This window comes from Dendropsophus ebraccatus, chromosome 11, assembly GCF_027789765.1.
Source record: "Dendropsophus ebraccatus isolate aDenEbr1 chromosome 11, aDenEbr1.pat, whole genome shotgun sequence".
NCBI classification, from domain to species: Eukaryota; Metazoa; Chordata; class Amphibia; order Anura; family Hylidae; genus Dendropsophus; species Dendropsophus ebraccatus.
In genome coordinates, this window is record NC_091464.1 from 25614360 (window position 1) to 25635335 (window position 20976).

Below are 20976 nucleotides of genomic sequence, written 5' to 3' on the forward strand. Positions count from 1 at the left end.
CCATACTTAACAGCTGCTGTTTGTCATGCAGGAAATGTTTTATTTTCAGTCTGACACAGTGCTCTCTGGCCGAGACATACTGTCCAGAACAGGAGAGATTTTCTATGGGGATTCCTATAGAAAGCCTCTTCTTCTCTAGAGAGTTTCTGTCTTGGCAACAGAGCACTGTGTCAGACTGAAAAAAAATTCCTGCAGGACATACAGCAACCATGGAAAGACTTGAGATTTTTTAATAGAAGTAAACTACAAATCTATATAACTTTCAGACACATGTTGATCTGAAAGAAAAAGTTTTTTGCTGGACAACCCCTTTAATTAACAAATAAAATGTGCTCCTCTAAAAAAAAAAAGGGAGACAAAAAGCAGGACAGGATTCTATGTATATAGAGCAGGCCGGGGTGTGTCAGTGCATCCTGCAAAGGTGCATGCACAGGAATCGTTCTGCACTGAAGAAAGCCTGGCCCAGGCGGTAGCTATGAAAAGGGGAAAAGATGAACAGAGAGGCGCTGCAGACATATGGCATGGCAGCTCTGGGCCCCGCCTTTTGGACACCACTCTGCAGAAATAAAAGCCTTTTTTCTGTTTTACCAAAACACCAGGGATTTGGACCCCAGGAAGCAACATGCTCTTATTCAAACTACAAAATAGTACCTGCAGTATAGGAAAAGGGGATCAATGGAAAAAATGTAAAATGAAAGTAATAATAATACATTTTTTTATATACAATATATATATATATATATATATGCGTGCACATATGTACAATGTGTGCATAGACTGCATTTTATAGCAATTTTACAGTCATATATTGCCTTCATTTTACTCTGTGTCAACATAGCATTATACGTACCAAAAATGATCCAAGGAAAGACAAATCATGAACCAGCGACAAGGTCATAAACACCTAAGGATGAAGTACACTGAGTGTGGAAACCTATCGGATCTAATCCACCCAGAAGAGTTACTGTAATATTATAGTAAAAACAAACCCTCTGACAGGAGAAGTGTATAACATTGATTATACAGTATCATTGCAATGGCACAAAAACAGCAGAATATGTGATATAATAAGTTACTGTACAGTAATGGAGAGGATGGGAAACACAAGGACTGACAGAGACTGCAGGGAGCAGGAAGGAATGAGCAGGACAGATGTGGGCACTGTATAGCAGCACTCTCTGTCTGGGGAGAGAGGGGTTACAGCTATGGAGAGATTACCTCCACAGTCCTGTCCCCTAATGTAAGCCCCAGCCTGAAGTGGATCTGCTATGATTTGGAAGGTGAGGGAGACTTCCTGGGTCAGAGTATAGTGCTGTAGATCCCGCTGTTCAGACCTTGCCCCTCACCCACTTCCCCTCCCATCCAGTACAGGGAGCTCTTAAACCAAAGCAATGCTGTTAAACCAAGTTACTCTTAAACCAAGGTACCACTGTATATATATATATATATATATATATATATATATAAAGTGTTAGATATCATCTCCCAATTACTGGCCGTTCTGAATCCAAGGGACATTCATTTTAAAATATGGAAATGGATACGATTTTCAAGCGAATGTACTATTTCATAAGTGTATTTTTCTTTACCGCCTTGTCGGTGCAGGTTTCTTTATGTGTAGCGGGCTGCTCTGTGCACTGGAAGCTGGCCCGGAGCCCCCAGTGTAATGATATCCCTTCCCCACTGTGACAAGGCCAGGGTGACGTGCCAGGGGACACGCCGGGTGCGGGAACTGGGCAGCATATTGACAAATGGACCACACCACCAGGAACTCCACACTGGCGCTGACAAAAGAGTGAAAAAACAATCACTTATAAAATGGTACATTGGCCCCAAAAGCCACTTCCCGTGTATTCTCATCTAATCTACAGAGTAGTGGTAGGTAAAAAACGAAAAATTCGAATTTTAATATGAGCTTCATCCAGTATCCGCCTAATCAATGGAATATCTTTCCCTAGTTGTATTCATTTTGCGGGAAAAAATGTATCCAGAAAAATGATACATTCTATTAGCTGCTCTGGTGCTTCAAATGGATCTGTTATATGGCAGCAAGTATAATCCATGTTAAGTAAAGACAGAGACCTCTTACTCTGATGCTTATAGTCTGCTAGACCTGTGGCCACAGATTGCTTTCAGGAGTTTGCTATAAAGAGCCCCATGATATGGTCTGAGCATTGTTTTCCTATCAAAAGCTGGAAATAATTGACTATTTTATATTTCCCTTGACGTCCATAAGAGTACCTATAAGATAGTTATTTCTGTCTCAGGTGCAATACAGACAAGTGTATGTGAGCAGCGATGCAGACACTACTCTCACTGACCCAGGCACTCTCCTGCCTGGCAAATATACAGTGTCCATCGCTGTTCACTGTGTTATTGTATATACAGGAGCAGGGGTTCTGACAATATACAGGATAGTATACTAGACAAAACTTTTGGTTATTCCTGCTCTCCAAGCTAGAACCCTTGTATAAACTCAATATCCTTCTCCTAGATTGGCATCTTCTTTTAGTCTTTTTTTATGCAGTAACCGTCTTCTCTTGACTTCCCAACAGCAATATTGGATGACGTCAATCAAGGTTAGCTTCCACTCAGTTTTGATGCCTTTGTTGAGCTTTTTGCCAGCTTTTGTCATTTTTAAAACTGAGATGCCTCATTCCTGCACCTGGACTAGATATAAAAGATCAGGACTGTGCCACAATGTAACTCTTGACAGCTATGGGCTGCTTGTAGAATCTGTCCAGCATTTGGGACGTGAAGGTCCACAGTATGGGAAATTCAAAAAACAGATAAGAATGTGCACAGGTGTTATTGCATCTGAAAGACTGTTTTAGCAGCAGAGGATAGTGGGAAAATAATATGCTTATAACTTATAGTACATGTTACATAAATGGATAGAGTTCTGAAAACATCTGATCCATCAGGTTGACCTTTGAAAACAAAGTTTCTGAACTTTGAGGCAGTGACATTTTTTTTTTTATACTATTGACAGAGTGTAGAGTTTAGTTATTACTAAAATGTTTGATACTTTGTTACTCCGGTCATGCTTCACTTGAGTAATGAGCCCCAACGATCATTTTGAGATGTATTTCAATTTTTTGGGGTATAATTTTTGTATTTCTTTCATTCATTTAAGGGATGCTTAAACAAACTATACAAAAATTAGAATGAAAAAAATGTAATGTACCTTTCTGGAAAACACATTACAAGGCAGAGTAGCATAACTAAAATGATGGTACATTCACTTTAAGGCTATGCTTACTCCTCACACCCAAACCATAAAGGTAATAGATATTCTGTCAGGACATATCTAAATACTCTCTAGATAGATAGATAGATAGATAGATAGATAGATAGATAGATAGATAGAGTTATATATGCTTATACCAAATTACCTATAACAAAGAATGCATCCTTCTACCTTGCACCTTTCCACCAGGCAGAATTAAAAAATTCATGCAAATTTATATCTCTGATTCAATACAGATACTGTAAGTCAGGGATGCCTCCTACTATTATGGCAAAAATACGCAATAAACTGAGGATTTTTTTATATTAATTCTCTGTTGTTGAAACATGTTTTTTTTTTCATCTAGCAAAGACATATGATGTTCCTTCCCTATCTCCTCTTATACTGTACCTTAGTGGAATACTTTTTAATTATAAACTGCTTGTTTAACGTCCCACTTTGTTTAGTAAAGTCATCCTTTAGAGTACGGTTTCTGCTATTACTGCTCTTTTGCTCCCGCATCCCAATTCACCTGTGAACTGACAGGTTCTCTGCAACCATGTCAGTTTTTCGTGTGGCCGGATGGAATCCCGTCCGGAGTGTACACTATGGGGGACATTTATGAAGTCTGGCGTTTTTTACGCCGGGCTTAAACATGTCTTGCAGCTCCAGAGCTCAAGGGATATATGTAGAGGCGCATTGCCTCTACAAAAATCCCGATCGCATGAAGCCCGTCCATGCGAAAATTTAGAAACCTACACCATCTCAGAGCTGGCTTGGGTTTCAGTATAATTTTTCCACCGGAAAAATTATAAATTCGGGGCATGCAGAGGCCCCCTTTGCGTGCTGGCGCACCCCCCCCCCCCCCCCCCGTTACGCCCCCTCTCCGCTCCACTGGCGAAGGTGGCGCAGATGGGGCAGATGCAAAAAAAATATTTGCAAAAATACAATTTCCGAATATTTTTACACCGATCTGTCCCATCTGCGGCTAAAAAAGGCATTTACGCCTTTTCATACATGCCCCCCTATATGCATACGCTCTGGCCAAGATTCCATTCATACCAATAAAACGGGTGTTTTGTATAAATCACGTCCGTTGTTGCAAATTGAAACAACAGATGTGATTTATGCTAAACATACGTTGTGTGAACATGGCCTAATACTGTAGCTTAAAAAGAACACCAACTTTATAAAGCTCTGTTGTTGCTCAGTTATGGCTGCTACTTAATTGCTTGTTATGACTATTAGGCTATGTTCACACAACGTATGTTTTCGTAAAAGTACGGCCGTTGTTGCTATCGACTTTGTATAAAAACATACGCTGCCTTGCCTTCTATGGGATCCCGGCCAGAGCATATACAAATCGTATTTGTTCCGGCTGGGATCCCCAAGCGGCTACGGCCGCAAGCTTCATAGTGTGCAGTGGTGAGTTATGATGCAGGCACGCGCTGATGCGCCCATATGAGAACTCTGCGAGCCGAAAGATCATCCGCCCGGTACTGCAGTACCAGCTGGAATGATCTTTTCACGGATCACGGGACGGACAGTCTCTTATGCCATGTAAACATGGCCTTAGAAGGTAAGGAGGAAAAGCAGCAACAAAAAAAAAAATTGTCATTAAGGGGTTAATGCTTTCAACATGACACTAACAAGTTACCAAAGTTTTCAAACAAGAAAATGTACCTTACAATTCATAATTTCATAAAAGCTCAATTTTCTTGTTACAAAAAAAAAAAAAAAAAAAAAAAGTTTTTGATGATAGTTGCCCTTTCTAGCAAATAATGATTGTGCAGAGTTGATGTGTCTCAGCTATTAATGATACCCTCTTGAGGTTTTAATTATTCCTCCTGCAGTGTGTTATTCAATGAATTATGCATGGTTTAAAAATACAGTTACATTTTGCATTTTAATTTATGCTGATCAAAAAGGTTTCCTTGTGCATCCCAATTACAGAAGTTACCTAATCAGGGTAAATGTGTACGGTGATTTGCAAACTATATTTTCAAAGCATTAACATTTTCATAGATGTAAATTGTTGGGGCTGAGTTTAATACGTATCCAATAGAAATTGTAGTTGAAATATGTTAAACATTTTTTAAAAAACATCAGTCAACAAATCAATGCAGGGACTGAGCAGATGTCTTTTATCACTAAGGAGAACTTTGGGCAGCTATACACTTCCTTCACTGTCCTCTGTAGGGAAAAATCCTTACTGCATATAAATCAGCTCACCCACCTTCAGGACATGGCTCCGGGAAACATTTTTCTAGACGGCCATCACTTAAGTGCCAAAAAACGGCCGTCTTTTGTTAACAAGAGAAGCAAATTATGTTAATGAACATGATAATATTTACATGATTACTAGCTGATGGCCATCTTTTGGTGCTAAAATGATAGTTGTCCAGAAAGACGGACGTCATTTTCCCATTGTTGGAACATAGCCTCAGTCTGATTGAATTGCATTCACATGTTGACACCTCACTAAGGTGCTATTTTACCATGATTGTGCAACTAGTGGCAAAATAGCAGGAAAATTGTGGTAAAAATGCATCAAAAAACATTAAAAAATGCCATGTGTGAACATAGCCTAATGTATTTAGCATAGGTATTAAAAATAGCCCAGTTTTCCATATTTGCAATATAAGATCCCTATTTAACCTTTTAACAACTTCTTCCACGAACACTAAAGTCGGCAGACAGGCTGGGGTGGGTGAGAAAATAATAAGCAAGCAAATTGACACTGCTGGCTGTCATCTTCCAGTAGCAACATCACAGCCCGGCTCGTGATGTTTCAGATCGCAGAGCTGCAGGACGCCGGCTGCTGTAAATGGGACCCAGAAGCGGTGCTACAAGATACAAGGAGGGGTGAGTCTACTTGGTTATTACTAGCTGTCATCTTCAGCTTGAAATTAGGTATGTCACATACCTGGCTCTTCCAGCAGCAACATCATGGCCCAGCTTAGCGATTGCCCACTCAGACAGCCAGTGAGTGGTGTGGTGTCCCGCCCCAGCCACTGATTGGCTGAGCAGGCAATCACTAGGGTTGTGACATTGCAGCTATGAGAGCTGCAGAACCCTGGCTGCTGCGAACTCTGCTGAGTAATGACAGGAGTACCACCACTAGCAATGACAAAGCTATATCAGGGAGCAGAGTGTAAGGGGCCACTGGTCACTGCCCACAGCAAGGTGGGTTGAAGTTGCTGTGGCAGTCGACCTCCAGACTGCTGTGAACAGTGTAACAACAGGAGTACCACCACTAGCAATGACTAAGCTACATCAGGGAGCACAGTCCACCAGTGCCCACCGCACGGTGAGCTGAACTTGCTGCTGCAGGCCACCCCCAGGTTGCTACATCATCCAGTAGGTAAACTTCCCTCAATTAAGTAAATGTTCGCTCCCTCCCCCTACAGGATGCCCCTTATAGGTTATTAAACCACCCCCTGGATTCCCCTAGTCGGTACTTAAACCAGCCAATAAAGTAGATGCCCCCTCCACGATGTCCTTGTTAGTTAACCCCCCAATTAAGCTGACGCCCCTGCCCCTAGTAAGTAATTACACAACCCCTGCCCTCCATCCCCGCCCTCAAAAAGATGTTTTTATAAGGTCCCTATAAAATAAAAATAAAAATCTTACCTTTCCTTCACACCAGTCTTGAGGCTAGGTCCTCTTTATTCTGTTGTCTGTGCCAAAGTGGTGCAGGTTGTCTCCTCCATGTGGAACATCATTGCTCTTGGCCCGCAAGAAAAGATGTGCCCTGCTCTGGCATACAGAAGCGGGGAGTCCCTGCTTGTGTACAGACATTACATAGTACACTAAGAAATGTACGGACATGTAAAGGATAAATGTTCATTTTTATTATCTATGCAGTGAACATGATATTTAATGGTGGAACCACCCCTTTAACCTTTGCTAATTTCATTGACAGAGCCAAAATGTGACCTTCGCCCCACCATTTCTGATTTCTGCTTTTGGTAAATAATGTGATGAGGGCTTCATGGAAAATAAAAGAGGCAAATAATTAGAAAAAATAATTTAAATACTTCCTCCAGATATTTTTATCATCTATTACGGACCCTCTTGACTGTGGTACAAATTCCCAGCTTAATAAAGGGTTTCAAGTTGTAATTACATACCATTTGAGATATGTAAATTGCAGCATTTCAAATGATATCCTTGCCTGTATTGATCTTTTTCATTCTTCTCATAAGATGCCTGCAGAAGGTCATATCAATCTATAACTATCCTCTTTCAGCTATCTGCTAATTAAATAAAACAGTTTCAGACACTAGAAGGAAAGCTGATAAGATATTAGCAAATAAGTATCTTTAAACTGATATATATTTTTTTTAAATAACAGATTATTACTATTAACATTTATATATTTTTTGCTATTTTTTTCAGTTACTTTATTGTTTTGTCTTTTTCATTTATTTTTGTACAATATAGTTGTCATGTCTGTGCCTATTCGGACCTCAGCGTGGTCCTCTGCCTGTAAAGTATGTCCAAGACTTTTGGCCATTATTCAGTGCCTGAATTGATATGATTCCTTTGCACCAGTCTTTAACTGTCTCTTATGCTAGTAGTTGTTATTTGGTGATTGACAGGTTTAAAACACACCCATTTGGGTTTTACTGATAGCTGTATTCCCAGGCTGCATATAGTTTAGTGGTGATAGTTGTCTTTAGCACTCACCTCTCTTCTCTGCCAGTCTTTTTTCTGTGTGGTCTGAATGTCAGAGGGCTGGTCCAATCACTCTCTGGACCAGGATCTAAACATCATATAAGAACTTCTCTTTTGATCTGGGACCTTCGTTGTGGCCTGGTGCAAGTTCAGCAAGTAGGCAGGGACAATATTGACTGGGATAGCACTAGGGCTCACACTGTCTGTCCCTGGCTATGATCTGGATCCCGGATTCCTTTACAATAGCGTTTTGTTTAGTTTCTGGTGGTATAGTATAGGCTGGAACAGCGGTGAAGAAAAAAAAGAAAGAAACTTTACTTACCATAATTTTGATGCCTCCCCATGTCAACATGTACCTTGTTCTTGTGATGCTACAGCCAGTACAGACTGCCATAAAGACATCTTACAGCCACAACTAGACCCTGCAGAATTTTGAAACCAGAGAGGTTTGGATCCTTTTCTAGTAGCCTATAACTAGAGATTAGCGAATCAGCCGGATTTCTGGTTCGGCTGACTCCCGCTGTCTGTTCCCTCCGAGCAGCGGGTGGATACATCGTAAGGAACACCTGGAAAACTGGGATACAGCCAATGCCAATGGCTGTATCCCAGTTTTCCAGGTGTTCCTTATGATGTATCCACCCGCTGCACAGAGGGAACAGACAGCGGGAGTCAGCTGCCGAGATTTCTGATTCATACTAACCAGAAATCCAGCTGATTCGCTCATCTCTACCTATAACTATATTGTCATGCTGCTTCTCCCAATCCTGTTCCTGCTGCTGCCCCTGGTGCACTCATAACTAAAGTCACCCCCCCAAAACGTTATCAGTGTCCCAATTAGTATAGTGTTCTAAACAATATTGGTGCCCCACGAAGGAACGTTTGTGCACAGGAAAAGAATGGCTCCAAGCGCAGGAACTGGGAGAGGCTTCGAAAGAAGGACCGTGCTAAGTCCTACCACCCCTGCCTAATAATAAAAGGCCTATATCTCAGAGCTGGAAGGAACTACGGAAATAAAAAGTTATGCCCAGATAGCTCAGTCTAGCCATGGCTTATTTACCTCCTTGTTTTCCTCCTGACAGTTCTAATTTACAGGGGTTTCCAAAAAGTTATGTAATGTGCTTAGCCAGGGCTAAAGAAATAAAATGGAGCCTTTAGCAGCTAATGATATATGTAGTAAAAGAAAAATATTTATAAGAGAATGTTATAAATTTAGTTATCAAACATGGGAGGAGAATATGTTGAGCAGGTGCGAAAGGGTGTAGGTATTTTTTCATGTTTTTTAGATGTCTGATATGAGCTCATCCTAAGGGTTCTTCTAACGGAATCCTCCGTGCTAAATATGGAATGCTTTGCAGGATAAAAGTACCGCATTAATATTTCATATTTCCATCTATATTCCCTGGGCTGCTGTAAATATTTAAATGACAGAATAACTGGAGGTATGCATTACTCAGAAACAGAGATTATCAATGTTATGTTGAGAACAAAATCATCCTAGCTATTGATTAATACTAATTGCTTGTAGACTGCTGCTTTCCATTTAGAGTGACCAGTGCTGGAAAGTAGCTTTCAAAACTATTTGCGTGGAAGGACTGGCTTCAGGAGTAACCATAATGGACATGTCTTCAAAGCCTGTAAAACAACAGACTGTTTAATGGCTCCTTACCGTTTAAATCCATTACAGCGGTAATGAAGTCGGTCTGAATCCCTGGATTCTTCTTTTACAGCAAGGTGTATAAACTTTTATGGTTCAAGGGATACACTGGAAGATTTTAGCACTCCTAAGGGCTACAATAAAGCCTAAAGAGGTATCGCTATTTGACACATTTTTAGACAGTATCCCAGATTCAGGGCCGCCATCAGGAATTTCAGGCCCCATACAACCGAAGTGTCTGGGCCCCCCACATTAATAAAAAAAAAAAAATTGTGTGTTCGACCCACGCCTTGCTGGGAGGTATAATTTGGTTCAGATCAATTCTAGAGAACTGGCTCATATACCCCATTTTCCCCAGTGGCTTAAAATGTAACCTCTGTTATACAGTTATAAAATTGTAGAAACTAAATGTGAACAAGGTGCAATTTAAATGTCACCATACAGACACTTACTTGTATAGCTGCCTCTTGTGCTCTGTATGCAGTGCATTATATTCACCCCTGCAACGTACAATTTATAGCGTGTCTACAAGCCCAGCGGGGCTCATTATGATGGAGACTAAAACTTATACAAGAGTGGGGTAGGGGTTCCCCTGTATTCAGAATGCTGTTGAGTACTAGGCAATGCCCCGTTTGGGGTTATTGAATTTCGAGGGTCTGGGGGGCTGTTTGATTTGTATATGTTCACCAATATCCCCCCCCCCCCCCCCCCCGGTATGCTCACTAACATAGAATATGTTGATAAGGCTAATATAATGAGGCTGTTCCATCTTAGTGAGCATATACAAATCACCCCCCCCCAGGCAGACTAGTTTAGCTCACCCAAGACAGTGATAGCGAATACATGGCGGTGAGAACGCTTTCTAGGAGATCCTGTTTGTGCAGCAGAGGTGCCTTTATCCTGCTCTGCATAGACCCTCGAAACTCAATAATCCCAGACAGGGCATTGCCTAGCACTCAACAGCATTCTGAATACAGGGGAACCCCTACCCCACTCTTGTATAAGTTGTAGTCTCCATCATAATGAGCCCCGCTGGGCTTGTAGACACGCTATAAATTGTACGTTGCAAGGGTGAATATAATGCTCTGCATACAGAGCACAAGAGACAGCTATACAAGTAAGTGTCTATTTGAATTGCACCTTGTTCACATTTAGGTTCTACAATTTTATAACTGTATAACAGAGGTTACATTTTAAGCCACTGGGGAAAATGGGATATATGAGCCAGTTCTCTAGAATTGATCTCACACACAGACACCAGCACACATGTATACAGACACCAGCACACATGTATACACACATACAGACACCAGCACACATGTATACAGACACCAGCACACATGTATACACACATACAGACACCAGCACACATGTATACAGACACCAGCTCACCAGGGCACGATAAAGTTTGAACTTCTGCAACCTGGAGAAATCACCTTATATCACCTGCAGTCCTATGTAACACCACATAACACAGTGGTATCTCTGAGTACAGATAATGTAGTAGATTTCACCTGCAGTCCTATGTAACAGCACAGATAACACAGTGATATCTCTGAGTATAGATCATGTAGTAGATGTCACCTGCAGTCCTATGTAACAGCACAGATAACAGTGATATCCCTCTGAGTACAGATAATGTAGTAGTCACCTGCAGTCCTATGTAACAGCACAGATAACACAGTGATATCCCTCTGAGTACAGATAATGTAGATGTCACCTGCAGTCCTATGTAACAGCACAGATAACACAGTGATATCTCTGAGTACAGATAATGTAGTAGCTGTCACCTCGGGGCGCCCCTACTAAATGATGATCTACAAAATAAGAAAAGTGTCATACAGTGACTCACAGGTGACGTCTTCTTTGATCTGAGGCGTCACTTTCCCTTTTCCTCTCCATCCGGCCCAGTCCTCCATGATGATTCCTTCCAGATATGTTTCATCTTTTCAGAACCTGCGAGACAAACAATTTAGGCTCCGCACATTTCTAGCAGCTTCCTTTCCTTTCTCCCTCCTGTAGGCTCCCATAGTAACAGCGCTGTGTGGTGTTATGTGCAGTAAAGCGAGTAGGAATGTGGGATGCCCCCTGTATGTAGGATCCCCTGCTGTGCCCCTTGTATGTAGGAATCCCTGCTGTGCCCCCTGTATGTAGGATCCCCTGCTGTGCCCCCTGTATGTAGGATTCCCTGCTGTGCCCCCATGAGCTAATAATTCCCCTAGAGGTGGCCCCCATGAACTAATAATGCCCCCAGATGTGCCCCCATGAGCTAATAATGCCCCCAGAGGTGCCCCCATGAACTAATAATGCCCCCAGAGGTGGCCCCCATGAACTAATAATGCCCCTAGAGGTACCCCCATACACTAATAATGCTCCCAGAGATGCCCCCATGAGTTATTAATGCCCCCAGAGGTGCCCCCATGAACTAATAATGCCCCCAGAGGTGCCCCCATGAGCTAATAATGCCCCCAGAGGTGCCCCCATATACTAATAATGCCCCCAGAGGTGCCCCCATATACTAAAAATGCCCCCAGAGGTGCCCCCATGAGCTAAAAATGCCCCCAGAGGTGCCCCCATATACTAATAATGCCCCCAGAGGTGCCCCCATGAGCTAATAATGCCCCCAGAGGTGCCCCCATATACTAATAATGCCCCCAGAGGTGCCCCCATGAACTAATAATGCCCCCAGAGGTGCCCCCATATACTAATAATGCCCCCAGAGGTGCCCCCATGAACTAATAATGCCCCCAGAGGTGCCCCCATATACTAATAATGCCCCCGAAGGTGCCCCCATGAACTAATAATGCCCCCAGAGGTGCCCCCATATACTAATAATGCCCCCAGCGGTGCCCCCATATACTAATAATGCCCCCAGAGGTGCCCCCATACACTAATAATGCCCCCAGAGGTGCCCCCATATACTAATAATGCCCCCAGAGGTTCCCCCATACACTAATAATGCCCCCAGAGGTGCCCCCATATACTAATAATGCCCCCAGAGGTGCCCCCATGAACTAATAATGCCCCCAGAGGTGCCCCCATGAGATAATAATGCCCCCAGAGGTGCCCCCATATACTAATAATGCCCCCAGAGGTGCCCCCATACACTAATTATGCCCCCAGAGGTGCCCCATATACTAATAATGCCCCCAGAGGTGCCTACCATGAACTAATAATGCCCCCAGAGGTGCCCCCATGAGATAATAATGCCCCCAGAGGTGCCCCCCATGAACTAATAATGCCCCCAGAGGTGCCCCCATGAGATAATAATGCCCCCAGAGGTGCCCCCATGAGATAATAATGCCCCCAGAGGTGCCAACATACACTAATAATGCCCCCAGAGGTGCCCCCATATACTAATAATGCCCATAGAGGTGCCCCCCATGAACTAATAATGCCCCCAGAGGTGCCCCTAAAAAAACAAACATCCTACCCACCTAATCCGCGCTTTGCATGCAGCAGCTCTTCCTACTCTTTGGGCTCCATCTTGCGAGCCGCAGGGACGGGACTTCCGGCAGGCGTGATGACGTCACATGATCACGCCTGCCGGAGAGGTCACGGCCCGGCCTCCCATAGGCTGCTGGTATGAAATGGCGGCAGCCTATGGGAGAGAATACAGGAGGAGGACGCTGACAGGTCCTGCTCCTGTATTCTGATCGCTTTAATGTTCCGCCCGCTCAATGTGCGTCCGGAAAATCAAAGCGATCAGTGCATCCCGAGAAGCTGCACGGCCGCAGCTTCTCGGGATGCTCAAAAACAGGTGGCAAGGGGAGCCGTGCGGGCCCCCCTAGCGTAGCGGACGGGGGGCGGCGGACGGCGGGCCCCCCCCATGTCTCTTAGGGTCCGGGCCCCATACGGCAGTACCAGTTGTACTGCCCTATCGGCCGCCCTGCCCAGATTTATCAGTCTATTTGAAACAAAAATCATACACATTTTTGTCTTGGACAGATAGCAACCAATCACAGTCCATTCTGAAAAGCCAAAGCTGGACTGTGATCAGGTACTACTAGAGATGAGCGAACCGGGTTCGGGTTCGAGTCCATCCGAACCCGAATGATCGGCATTTGATTAGCTGGGGCTGCTGAACTTGGATAAAGCCCTAAGGCTATGTGGAAAACATGGATACAGCCAATGACTATATCCATGATTTCCAGACAACCTTAGAGCTTTATCCAACTTCAGCAGCCACCGCTAATCAAATGCCGAAAGTTTGGGTTTGGATGGACTCGAGCATGCTCGAGGTTCGCTCATCTCTAGGTACTACCCTTCTCTTCCTACTAGGGAACACATGAACATTCTGGCATGCCAGAATGTTTATGTATATAAGGAGATTGGGAGAGATAACTGTTGGATGACACACTGCCTGCACCGGAAACGGGACGGGAGACACTCGGCTGCCGGAAACAGGTCACAAGTGAGTTAACTTTTTTTTTTTTTTATAGTGGTTGCCCTATACGGTGGGGATGCAGCCATTTTTGAGCTCCCCCATCATATGCGGCCACCATACCCATGGTATAAGGGGAACCACGACTCCTAAGAAGATGTTTTAGGGTTAAAAAGTCATCTTACAAACTGGAAAAAACGGTAAAACCTATTTGGAGCTGATTTCTATCTAATAAGGTGAATGTACCACTAGGTACACATATTTTTGTTTTATACATAAACAGACCAGGCATGGGGATGCATGGTGGGGCAGTCCTTTTTTTTTTTAACCACTACCCGGTTCCCACACACGGCATCAGTTTGTTCCCGAGCACTGTCCTGACATGAAGCACTGGGGGCGGAGCTGCCCTCCCCTCCCCTCTGTGACATATCTTCATTAGAATCAATGTAGCCACGTCACAGAGAGAAGGGGGGGTCGTCACAATGGGGGTTGGAGGGCCCGCCTACAGTGCTTTATGTTGGGCTGGCATTCCCACGCTGGCACCGGTCTGTTCATGTAAAAAAAACACGAAGCGTTGTACTGTACAAAACCTATTGGTACATTCGCTTTAAAATCAGATTATGCCATCAAGACATGTCCAGATTATTACATCATTACATTAAACATTACAATGAAAAGTGGACACAGCCATGTTCTTTATAGATGGTGGTGAACTCAAATAATCCTGGTCCAGTGTTACAGAGGTACTCCGGGCTGGGGTCATTTTTAGGGTATGGCCGGGGGAAGGGGTGGAAATAGAGGCCGCCGGTCACTTACCTCCTCGGTTCCAGCTCTGGGTCCTGGATCGCTGCCCCGTTCTTCCGTCCCACGGCCACTTCCTGTTCCCCGAGGCAGGACTCCGCTACAAACGCTGAATGGCTGAACTGCCTTAGGTCTTACGTCTCAAGCCGCAGCTCAGAACAGGAAGCAGCCGCGGGACGGAAGAACGGGGTGGCGCAATCCAGGACCCAGGCACTGGAACCAGGGAGGTAAGTGACCGGCGACTTCTATTTCCACCCCTTCCCCGGCCATACCCTAAAATAACCCCATCCTGGAGTAACTGAAAGCATCTGCGTCTTCATGGAAATCTTTAATAGGCCCTCCCAAATACCATATGTCATTTACAATACTGGCGTCTTATGTGGCAGAGAGTAAGGCTGTTTCCTTTGCATCTCCTTGAACATCTTGCTTGGTTGTCAAACTGTTTAAGTTCAGAATTGAAGAGACAGAATTGTAAGTCAGACAGTAATGCAAGAGATGATGATTAAACATTATAATGGAGCCAGTAGCAAGTTTGAATGTGTCAGTTCCTTTGTCACATAAATCAAGAACTGTTCATTTTATGTACTGTATAATTTACATATCAAAGGCAACTAGTACTGTAAGATTTTTAATCCCTTAAGACACAATTTGCCATTCAGGATGGAGCAAAGATTTTCTGTTTAAGTTCCTATGTATTCTGTGAGCCATACGTTTTGCTATTTTTTGTTAAGAATGTTTCAGGACTTGTTTATGTGAGGTCAGTTCTATTTTCATTTACATCATTTTAAGATAGACATGTTGGCATTTTACTTTTACTTACTACTTAGTATATTTTTAAAGAAATTTAAAAAAGCTAATTTTTGTAAATTTTTTTTATTATTTTTTTTTGCCCCCATAGTGGTTAATATTACAGATAATTTTATAGATTTTAAAGATATTACAGATAATTTTTTAATAACAGAATTGAAATATTGTTGAATTTCCTGTTTGTAAGAACATAACATCTCCAAATATTGCCAGCACCAGTAACAGCAACTCACCAGCAAAGTTTTTTTTTTTTTAACTTTGACTTGGTTAACCCCATTCACATCCAGAATACGTATATATGCGTTCCTTATGTGTGCAGGGCCAAAGGTAATGACAGGAAGCCGAGGTCATGCAGCTGCCTGTCATTAATCCCTAAAAAGCCTCAATGCATAGCGATCACAGCATTTAAGGAGGTCAGTGACTGGATAAGCACCTGTCACTGACTGATCGGGATCCCGATCACTTACACTGACCAGTGGAGGTAAAACATTTACCTCCGTCCTGTTGGATAAGCGATTTGTGCATAGAGTCTGATCTCAGGCAGACTCTATGTACAGATCACTGATAGTACTGATCAGTGCTATGCTATGGCATAGCATTCATCAGTATATGCAATCTGTTGCATTTTTTTGTGTTTTTTTTTTTTTTATATATTTTATTTAGATACATATTTGTATCATTTTAGTGGAAGCAGAATCCACTGGTTGAAGCTCACAGCTTCTGATACAGCCACTCAGTAGACAGCAGCACTTGTGCCCCCTTGTATTATGTGGATTACTACCTGTTAATATTACTAGGGCCTGTTGGCTTACTTCGAACCCTATCACTGCACCACTTCACCTGCCATACAGAATTGATAAAGCAAGCAAGTTCCCAGGATATGGGGTAGCCAAACATCCATCAAGTCCAAACAGGGGCGTAGCTAATGTCTTTCCGGGCCCTGGTGCGAGAGGTCAACTTGCTCCTACCCCCCCTTTAATGACCAAGTGATGCTATTGGTATGTATATATATATATATATATATATATATATATATATACACACACCATGACAGATATTATCAATAACACCAGCATATGGGAAGAGAAAATATCACCATACATATTACCGCCATACTATTACTGACCCAATCCAGTATACTAAGACCAATAAGACACAGTACCGGATAACAAGTAACAAATAGCACACCACATACTGACTAACACCACTGCTGCTACTTACTAATACCACCACATACTGTACTAGCACCACCTCTGCTACTGAATAAGATCTACTGTACACAGATAACTATTACCTTATACAGTCATATAGAGGTAACCCAAGCTCTACATAGGTTCTATACTCCCTATACATTACAGTGCAGTTATATCAGGTGACTCACAGGGGATATCTTCTATGATCAGAATTCTTCCCTTTTCATTTTCTTCTCCATCTGCCCTGGGCCATTATGAGAATGTCTCCGAGCCACAAATCCACAGAATCCACAGAATCTGCCAGAGAAACATATTAGGCTCCTCACTCTGGCACCATCCTTATCTTTCTACAAACTGCACATCTTTACTGGCCCCTTTACACCCTCATTTAGTGGGTAGGCTGACTCTATGTAACCCCCTAATAATATATGCCACCGCCTCTATGTAGCCTCCTTATAGATGCCCCCCTCTCTTCCCACTTATAGCTGGCTCCCTTTTCCCCCATGTAGATGGCCCTCTCTCCCCCTCCTTGTAGATGGCCCCCTCACTCCCCCCTTGTAGATGGCCCCTTCCCCCCTTTATAGATGGTCCCCTTATATATGGCCCCCTCTCCCCACTTTTATAGATGGCCCCATCTACCCCCTTATAGATAGCCCCCTCTCCCCCCTTTATAGATGGCCCCCTCTCCCCCCATTATAGATGTCCCCCTCTTCCCCCACATCTCCTTGTAGATGGCCCCCTCTTAACCCCCCCCCCCCCCCGTGCAGGCAGATAAGAAAAAAAAAAAACACACAACTTACCTCACAACGTGCTCCTCCGTCGAGCCTCTCTCCTCCTGCAGCCTGATGTGCGACCTCCCCATGTGTCGGGGCTGGGACTTCCGGGACAGTCCAGAAGTCAGGGCCCCAGGCACACAGGGAGTTCTCTGATGTGAGCGCTGCCGGGAATAGGACGGTACACCACCGGCAGCCGCACATCAGCCGGGGGCAGATGGATCCGGACTCTTGTGACCACAAGCAAATTAATGCTTGCGGTCACAAGAGTGATTAATGGGGGGGGGGGGGGCCTTGGGGGCCCTGCAGGTCGCAGCGGCGACCGCTGTGACCCTGGTAGTTACAAATTACTTAAAAGCTTCCAGGACTAAATCTCTCACACAGAATATAGTGAACCTGTCATGGCTTCTCACAGGTCTGACGTTATCACATAGCTGTAGACTCTCAAAGATGGATAAAGTCCCTAACAGCTCAGTCCAAGGGGCCTGTTGCTCAGACAGCTCACTGGCTGTCACCATGCTATGCCTGACCTCATTTATGAACCCTATTAAACTTTAGATGGCCTCCAATGAGGCTCAGTGATCCATAGTGACCAAACTCATACCCAATGTCACTTTCAGGGTAACAGCAGGAAGCATGTCAGGAGCCTCCTCCTGATCCCTATCGCGTCCCATGGGGTGTGTCGTCATCTTCTCTGCTGTTGCCATGGCCAGGGCTTCACTGGCCTTGGCTTATCGGCTCTGGTGTTTGCCAGATGTTTGAACTGACTGGCGGCCGACACCGCCAGTCAGCTAAGTAATGTTGTTTGGAGCTGGAGTCTCAGCCTCAATCACAGCCTGGGACTAGGATGCCAGTCTCCATAAACACACTCCCTTGTCTGTCCTTCCTTGCCTGTGATAGAGCCTCAGCACCTGAGTGTAATCAAGCTAGCGCACTGTATCCTGCTTGTTATTGACCCGGACTGTTTACTCTGAGACCCTGTTTGTTTTGTCTTGTCTGCGTTTTGTGTTACACACTATCAGGCTAGGGACCGTCGCCCAGTTACCTGCTGCCACCTAGGGCAGTTGTGGTAAGTAGGCAGGGACAGCGCAAGGGCCTCACCTGTTTTGTGTTGATCCGTCCCCGAACGTGACAGAGCATATGTGGTTGCCCTTCACTCTTCCTATCTAGCACCAAACATTGCTCTAGTGTGGTATTTGGAAGGATACATTTTACATTGAAAATTGCCCATGGTTGCAGTATAACATAAAAAAGCTGTCCTGACACACAGGAGATGCCAGCTCGGCCAATCACTGTCAATTGTAATAACTTTTTTATGATATTCTTTTAAATGTGAAATTTTAAATGTAAAATTTATTCTTTTGAATGCCCCTTTAATCCAACGTATACCAACAGTATTTTAAAAAGGGTTAAGTGATTACCTTAACCCAGCTCTTGTGCTTGTATCATGCACTGTATATGTATGCCATTAGGAAGGAGCTTCTTCCTGTTTTTGCTGTAAACTTTCTGCATTTTTGCAAAAAATAAATATTTATGTATAGCATTTATTTTCATTTATATAACACCAGTATATTTGATTTCTTTGCACCATAAATAGAAGATCAATAAATATATTTTTGGCAATAACTGCACACATTTTACTGACAAATGAGCGTAAGGACAGAATAACCTGTCTTTAGACTATGAAAGAGTGATACAATGCAAAATGCTGAATCTGTCCAGTGAACCAGTTACAGATATAAAAATAGCACAGGACAACAGAGCTGAGTGATAACCTTTAAAAGTTCAATGTGGCTGCTGCGGCATTCATGGTATAAAGCAGCACAGCTGGGTTGGTTAGTTGAATACCAGTTGGTAATGATGTACAGTATGAAACATATTTCTGCACTAGGCAGTTGTAAAGGCCTGCTTGAATGCCTGTAAATGGATGTATACACATATTGAGATTGCACATTTAATAAAGACTTTCTATGCTCTTTCCTTGGAAAACTACGGGATTTCCACAAACCTGCAGCAGGACTCCACTTAAGATATTGGTTTCGTTCTTTCTTATAGTAGGTTAAATAAATTAAATTAAGAACATAAGGACAAGCATCCATTGTGGAGTCCCACTATTAGGTGTTCTATGCACCTATTGCAAAGTTCTTACTTCAGGTTAAAATGGTGATGAGGTATTCTAGAGTTTCACCACTAGGTGTCAGTGTTTTTTATATGCTTATGTACTTCTATGCACAGCTGAAGTCAGTTTTGGGTTAATGTTGTTATACCATGTGTTTGTTGTTTGTTACTGGCCAATAGGAGGAGTTAGTTAGCTCAGTGTGGGAGGAAGTCAGTTCAGGCAGTCTAATCTAGACACAAGAGTCTATAGATGCAGCAAGAGACAACCAGTTCTTTCACAACTACTACTATATCTACTATGCAGTGCTAAGCACTTTAAAGGAAGAGGTCACCAAGAACACTATGACCCACGCTGAGAAAACATCTCCACAGAGAAGGGCAGTATCCTGAGCTCAAGAGGAACTAGCCTTGATAAGATAAAGCAGCCAGTACTGAAGGCCTACGTATCCTATCGTGCAGTGCAGGTAACCACAACTGGGCCTTGTATTACCCTTTCAGGACGAATCGCTTGCAACTGTAGGACAGAAGGTGGTCAGACCAAAGTCTAAACACAAATACAAGGAAAAACATTTCACTACAAAGTATTTCTCAAGGTTCCGGCAGAGTACATAGCTACACTGGGGTGGGGCTCCTTTGGCTCACTCCTCTCCTCTACTCTTCAAGCACCGCTACAACCACCACCTCACCAAATCCGTGATCTACAGAGTTTAAAATTAAGGCCTTAGTGAATCATGAATCAAAAAGGCATTTTCAAAGACAATGTACTGTGTACGGCATGCACCTACTAAAGTTTTTTCTTTCCTTCTTTTTAACTTAAAGTGTCACTGTCATTTTATTTATTTCTTTTTTTCAGAAATCAATACTACAGGTGATTTTTAATAAGCTTTGTAATTGGGTTTATTGGCTGAAAAATTAATTTTATCATGAAAAAGCAGTTTGAAGCTCTCCCCCTGTCTTCATGGTTCTCTTATGGAGAGGGGGGGGGTTGAGGGAGATGAGGCACCAAAACAGGACAACAAAGAGTTAATTTACAGCTACATCACCAGGCTATCTCCTCTGAAGGCAGCACTGACCTCTCTGACCTCTGAATACTGGATTTCACACAGGTCCCGCTGTGTAATGCTTTGTTCTCTGCTCTCTTCTGGCGACTAATCTTTCTCCTCCCCCCTCCCCTCTCCATAGGTTATACAGGGCCCGACTGATATAAAAGAGTCAATATTTCCTAAAAATGAGCAGTGAACGAGAGAGAGGAGGGAGGGGGGGGGGGACTGGGGAAAGTCTTTTTGAATGCAAATAATGGCATATTTGCCTAATAAACCCAATTACAAAGTTTCCTA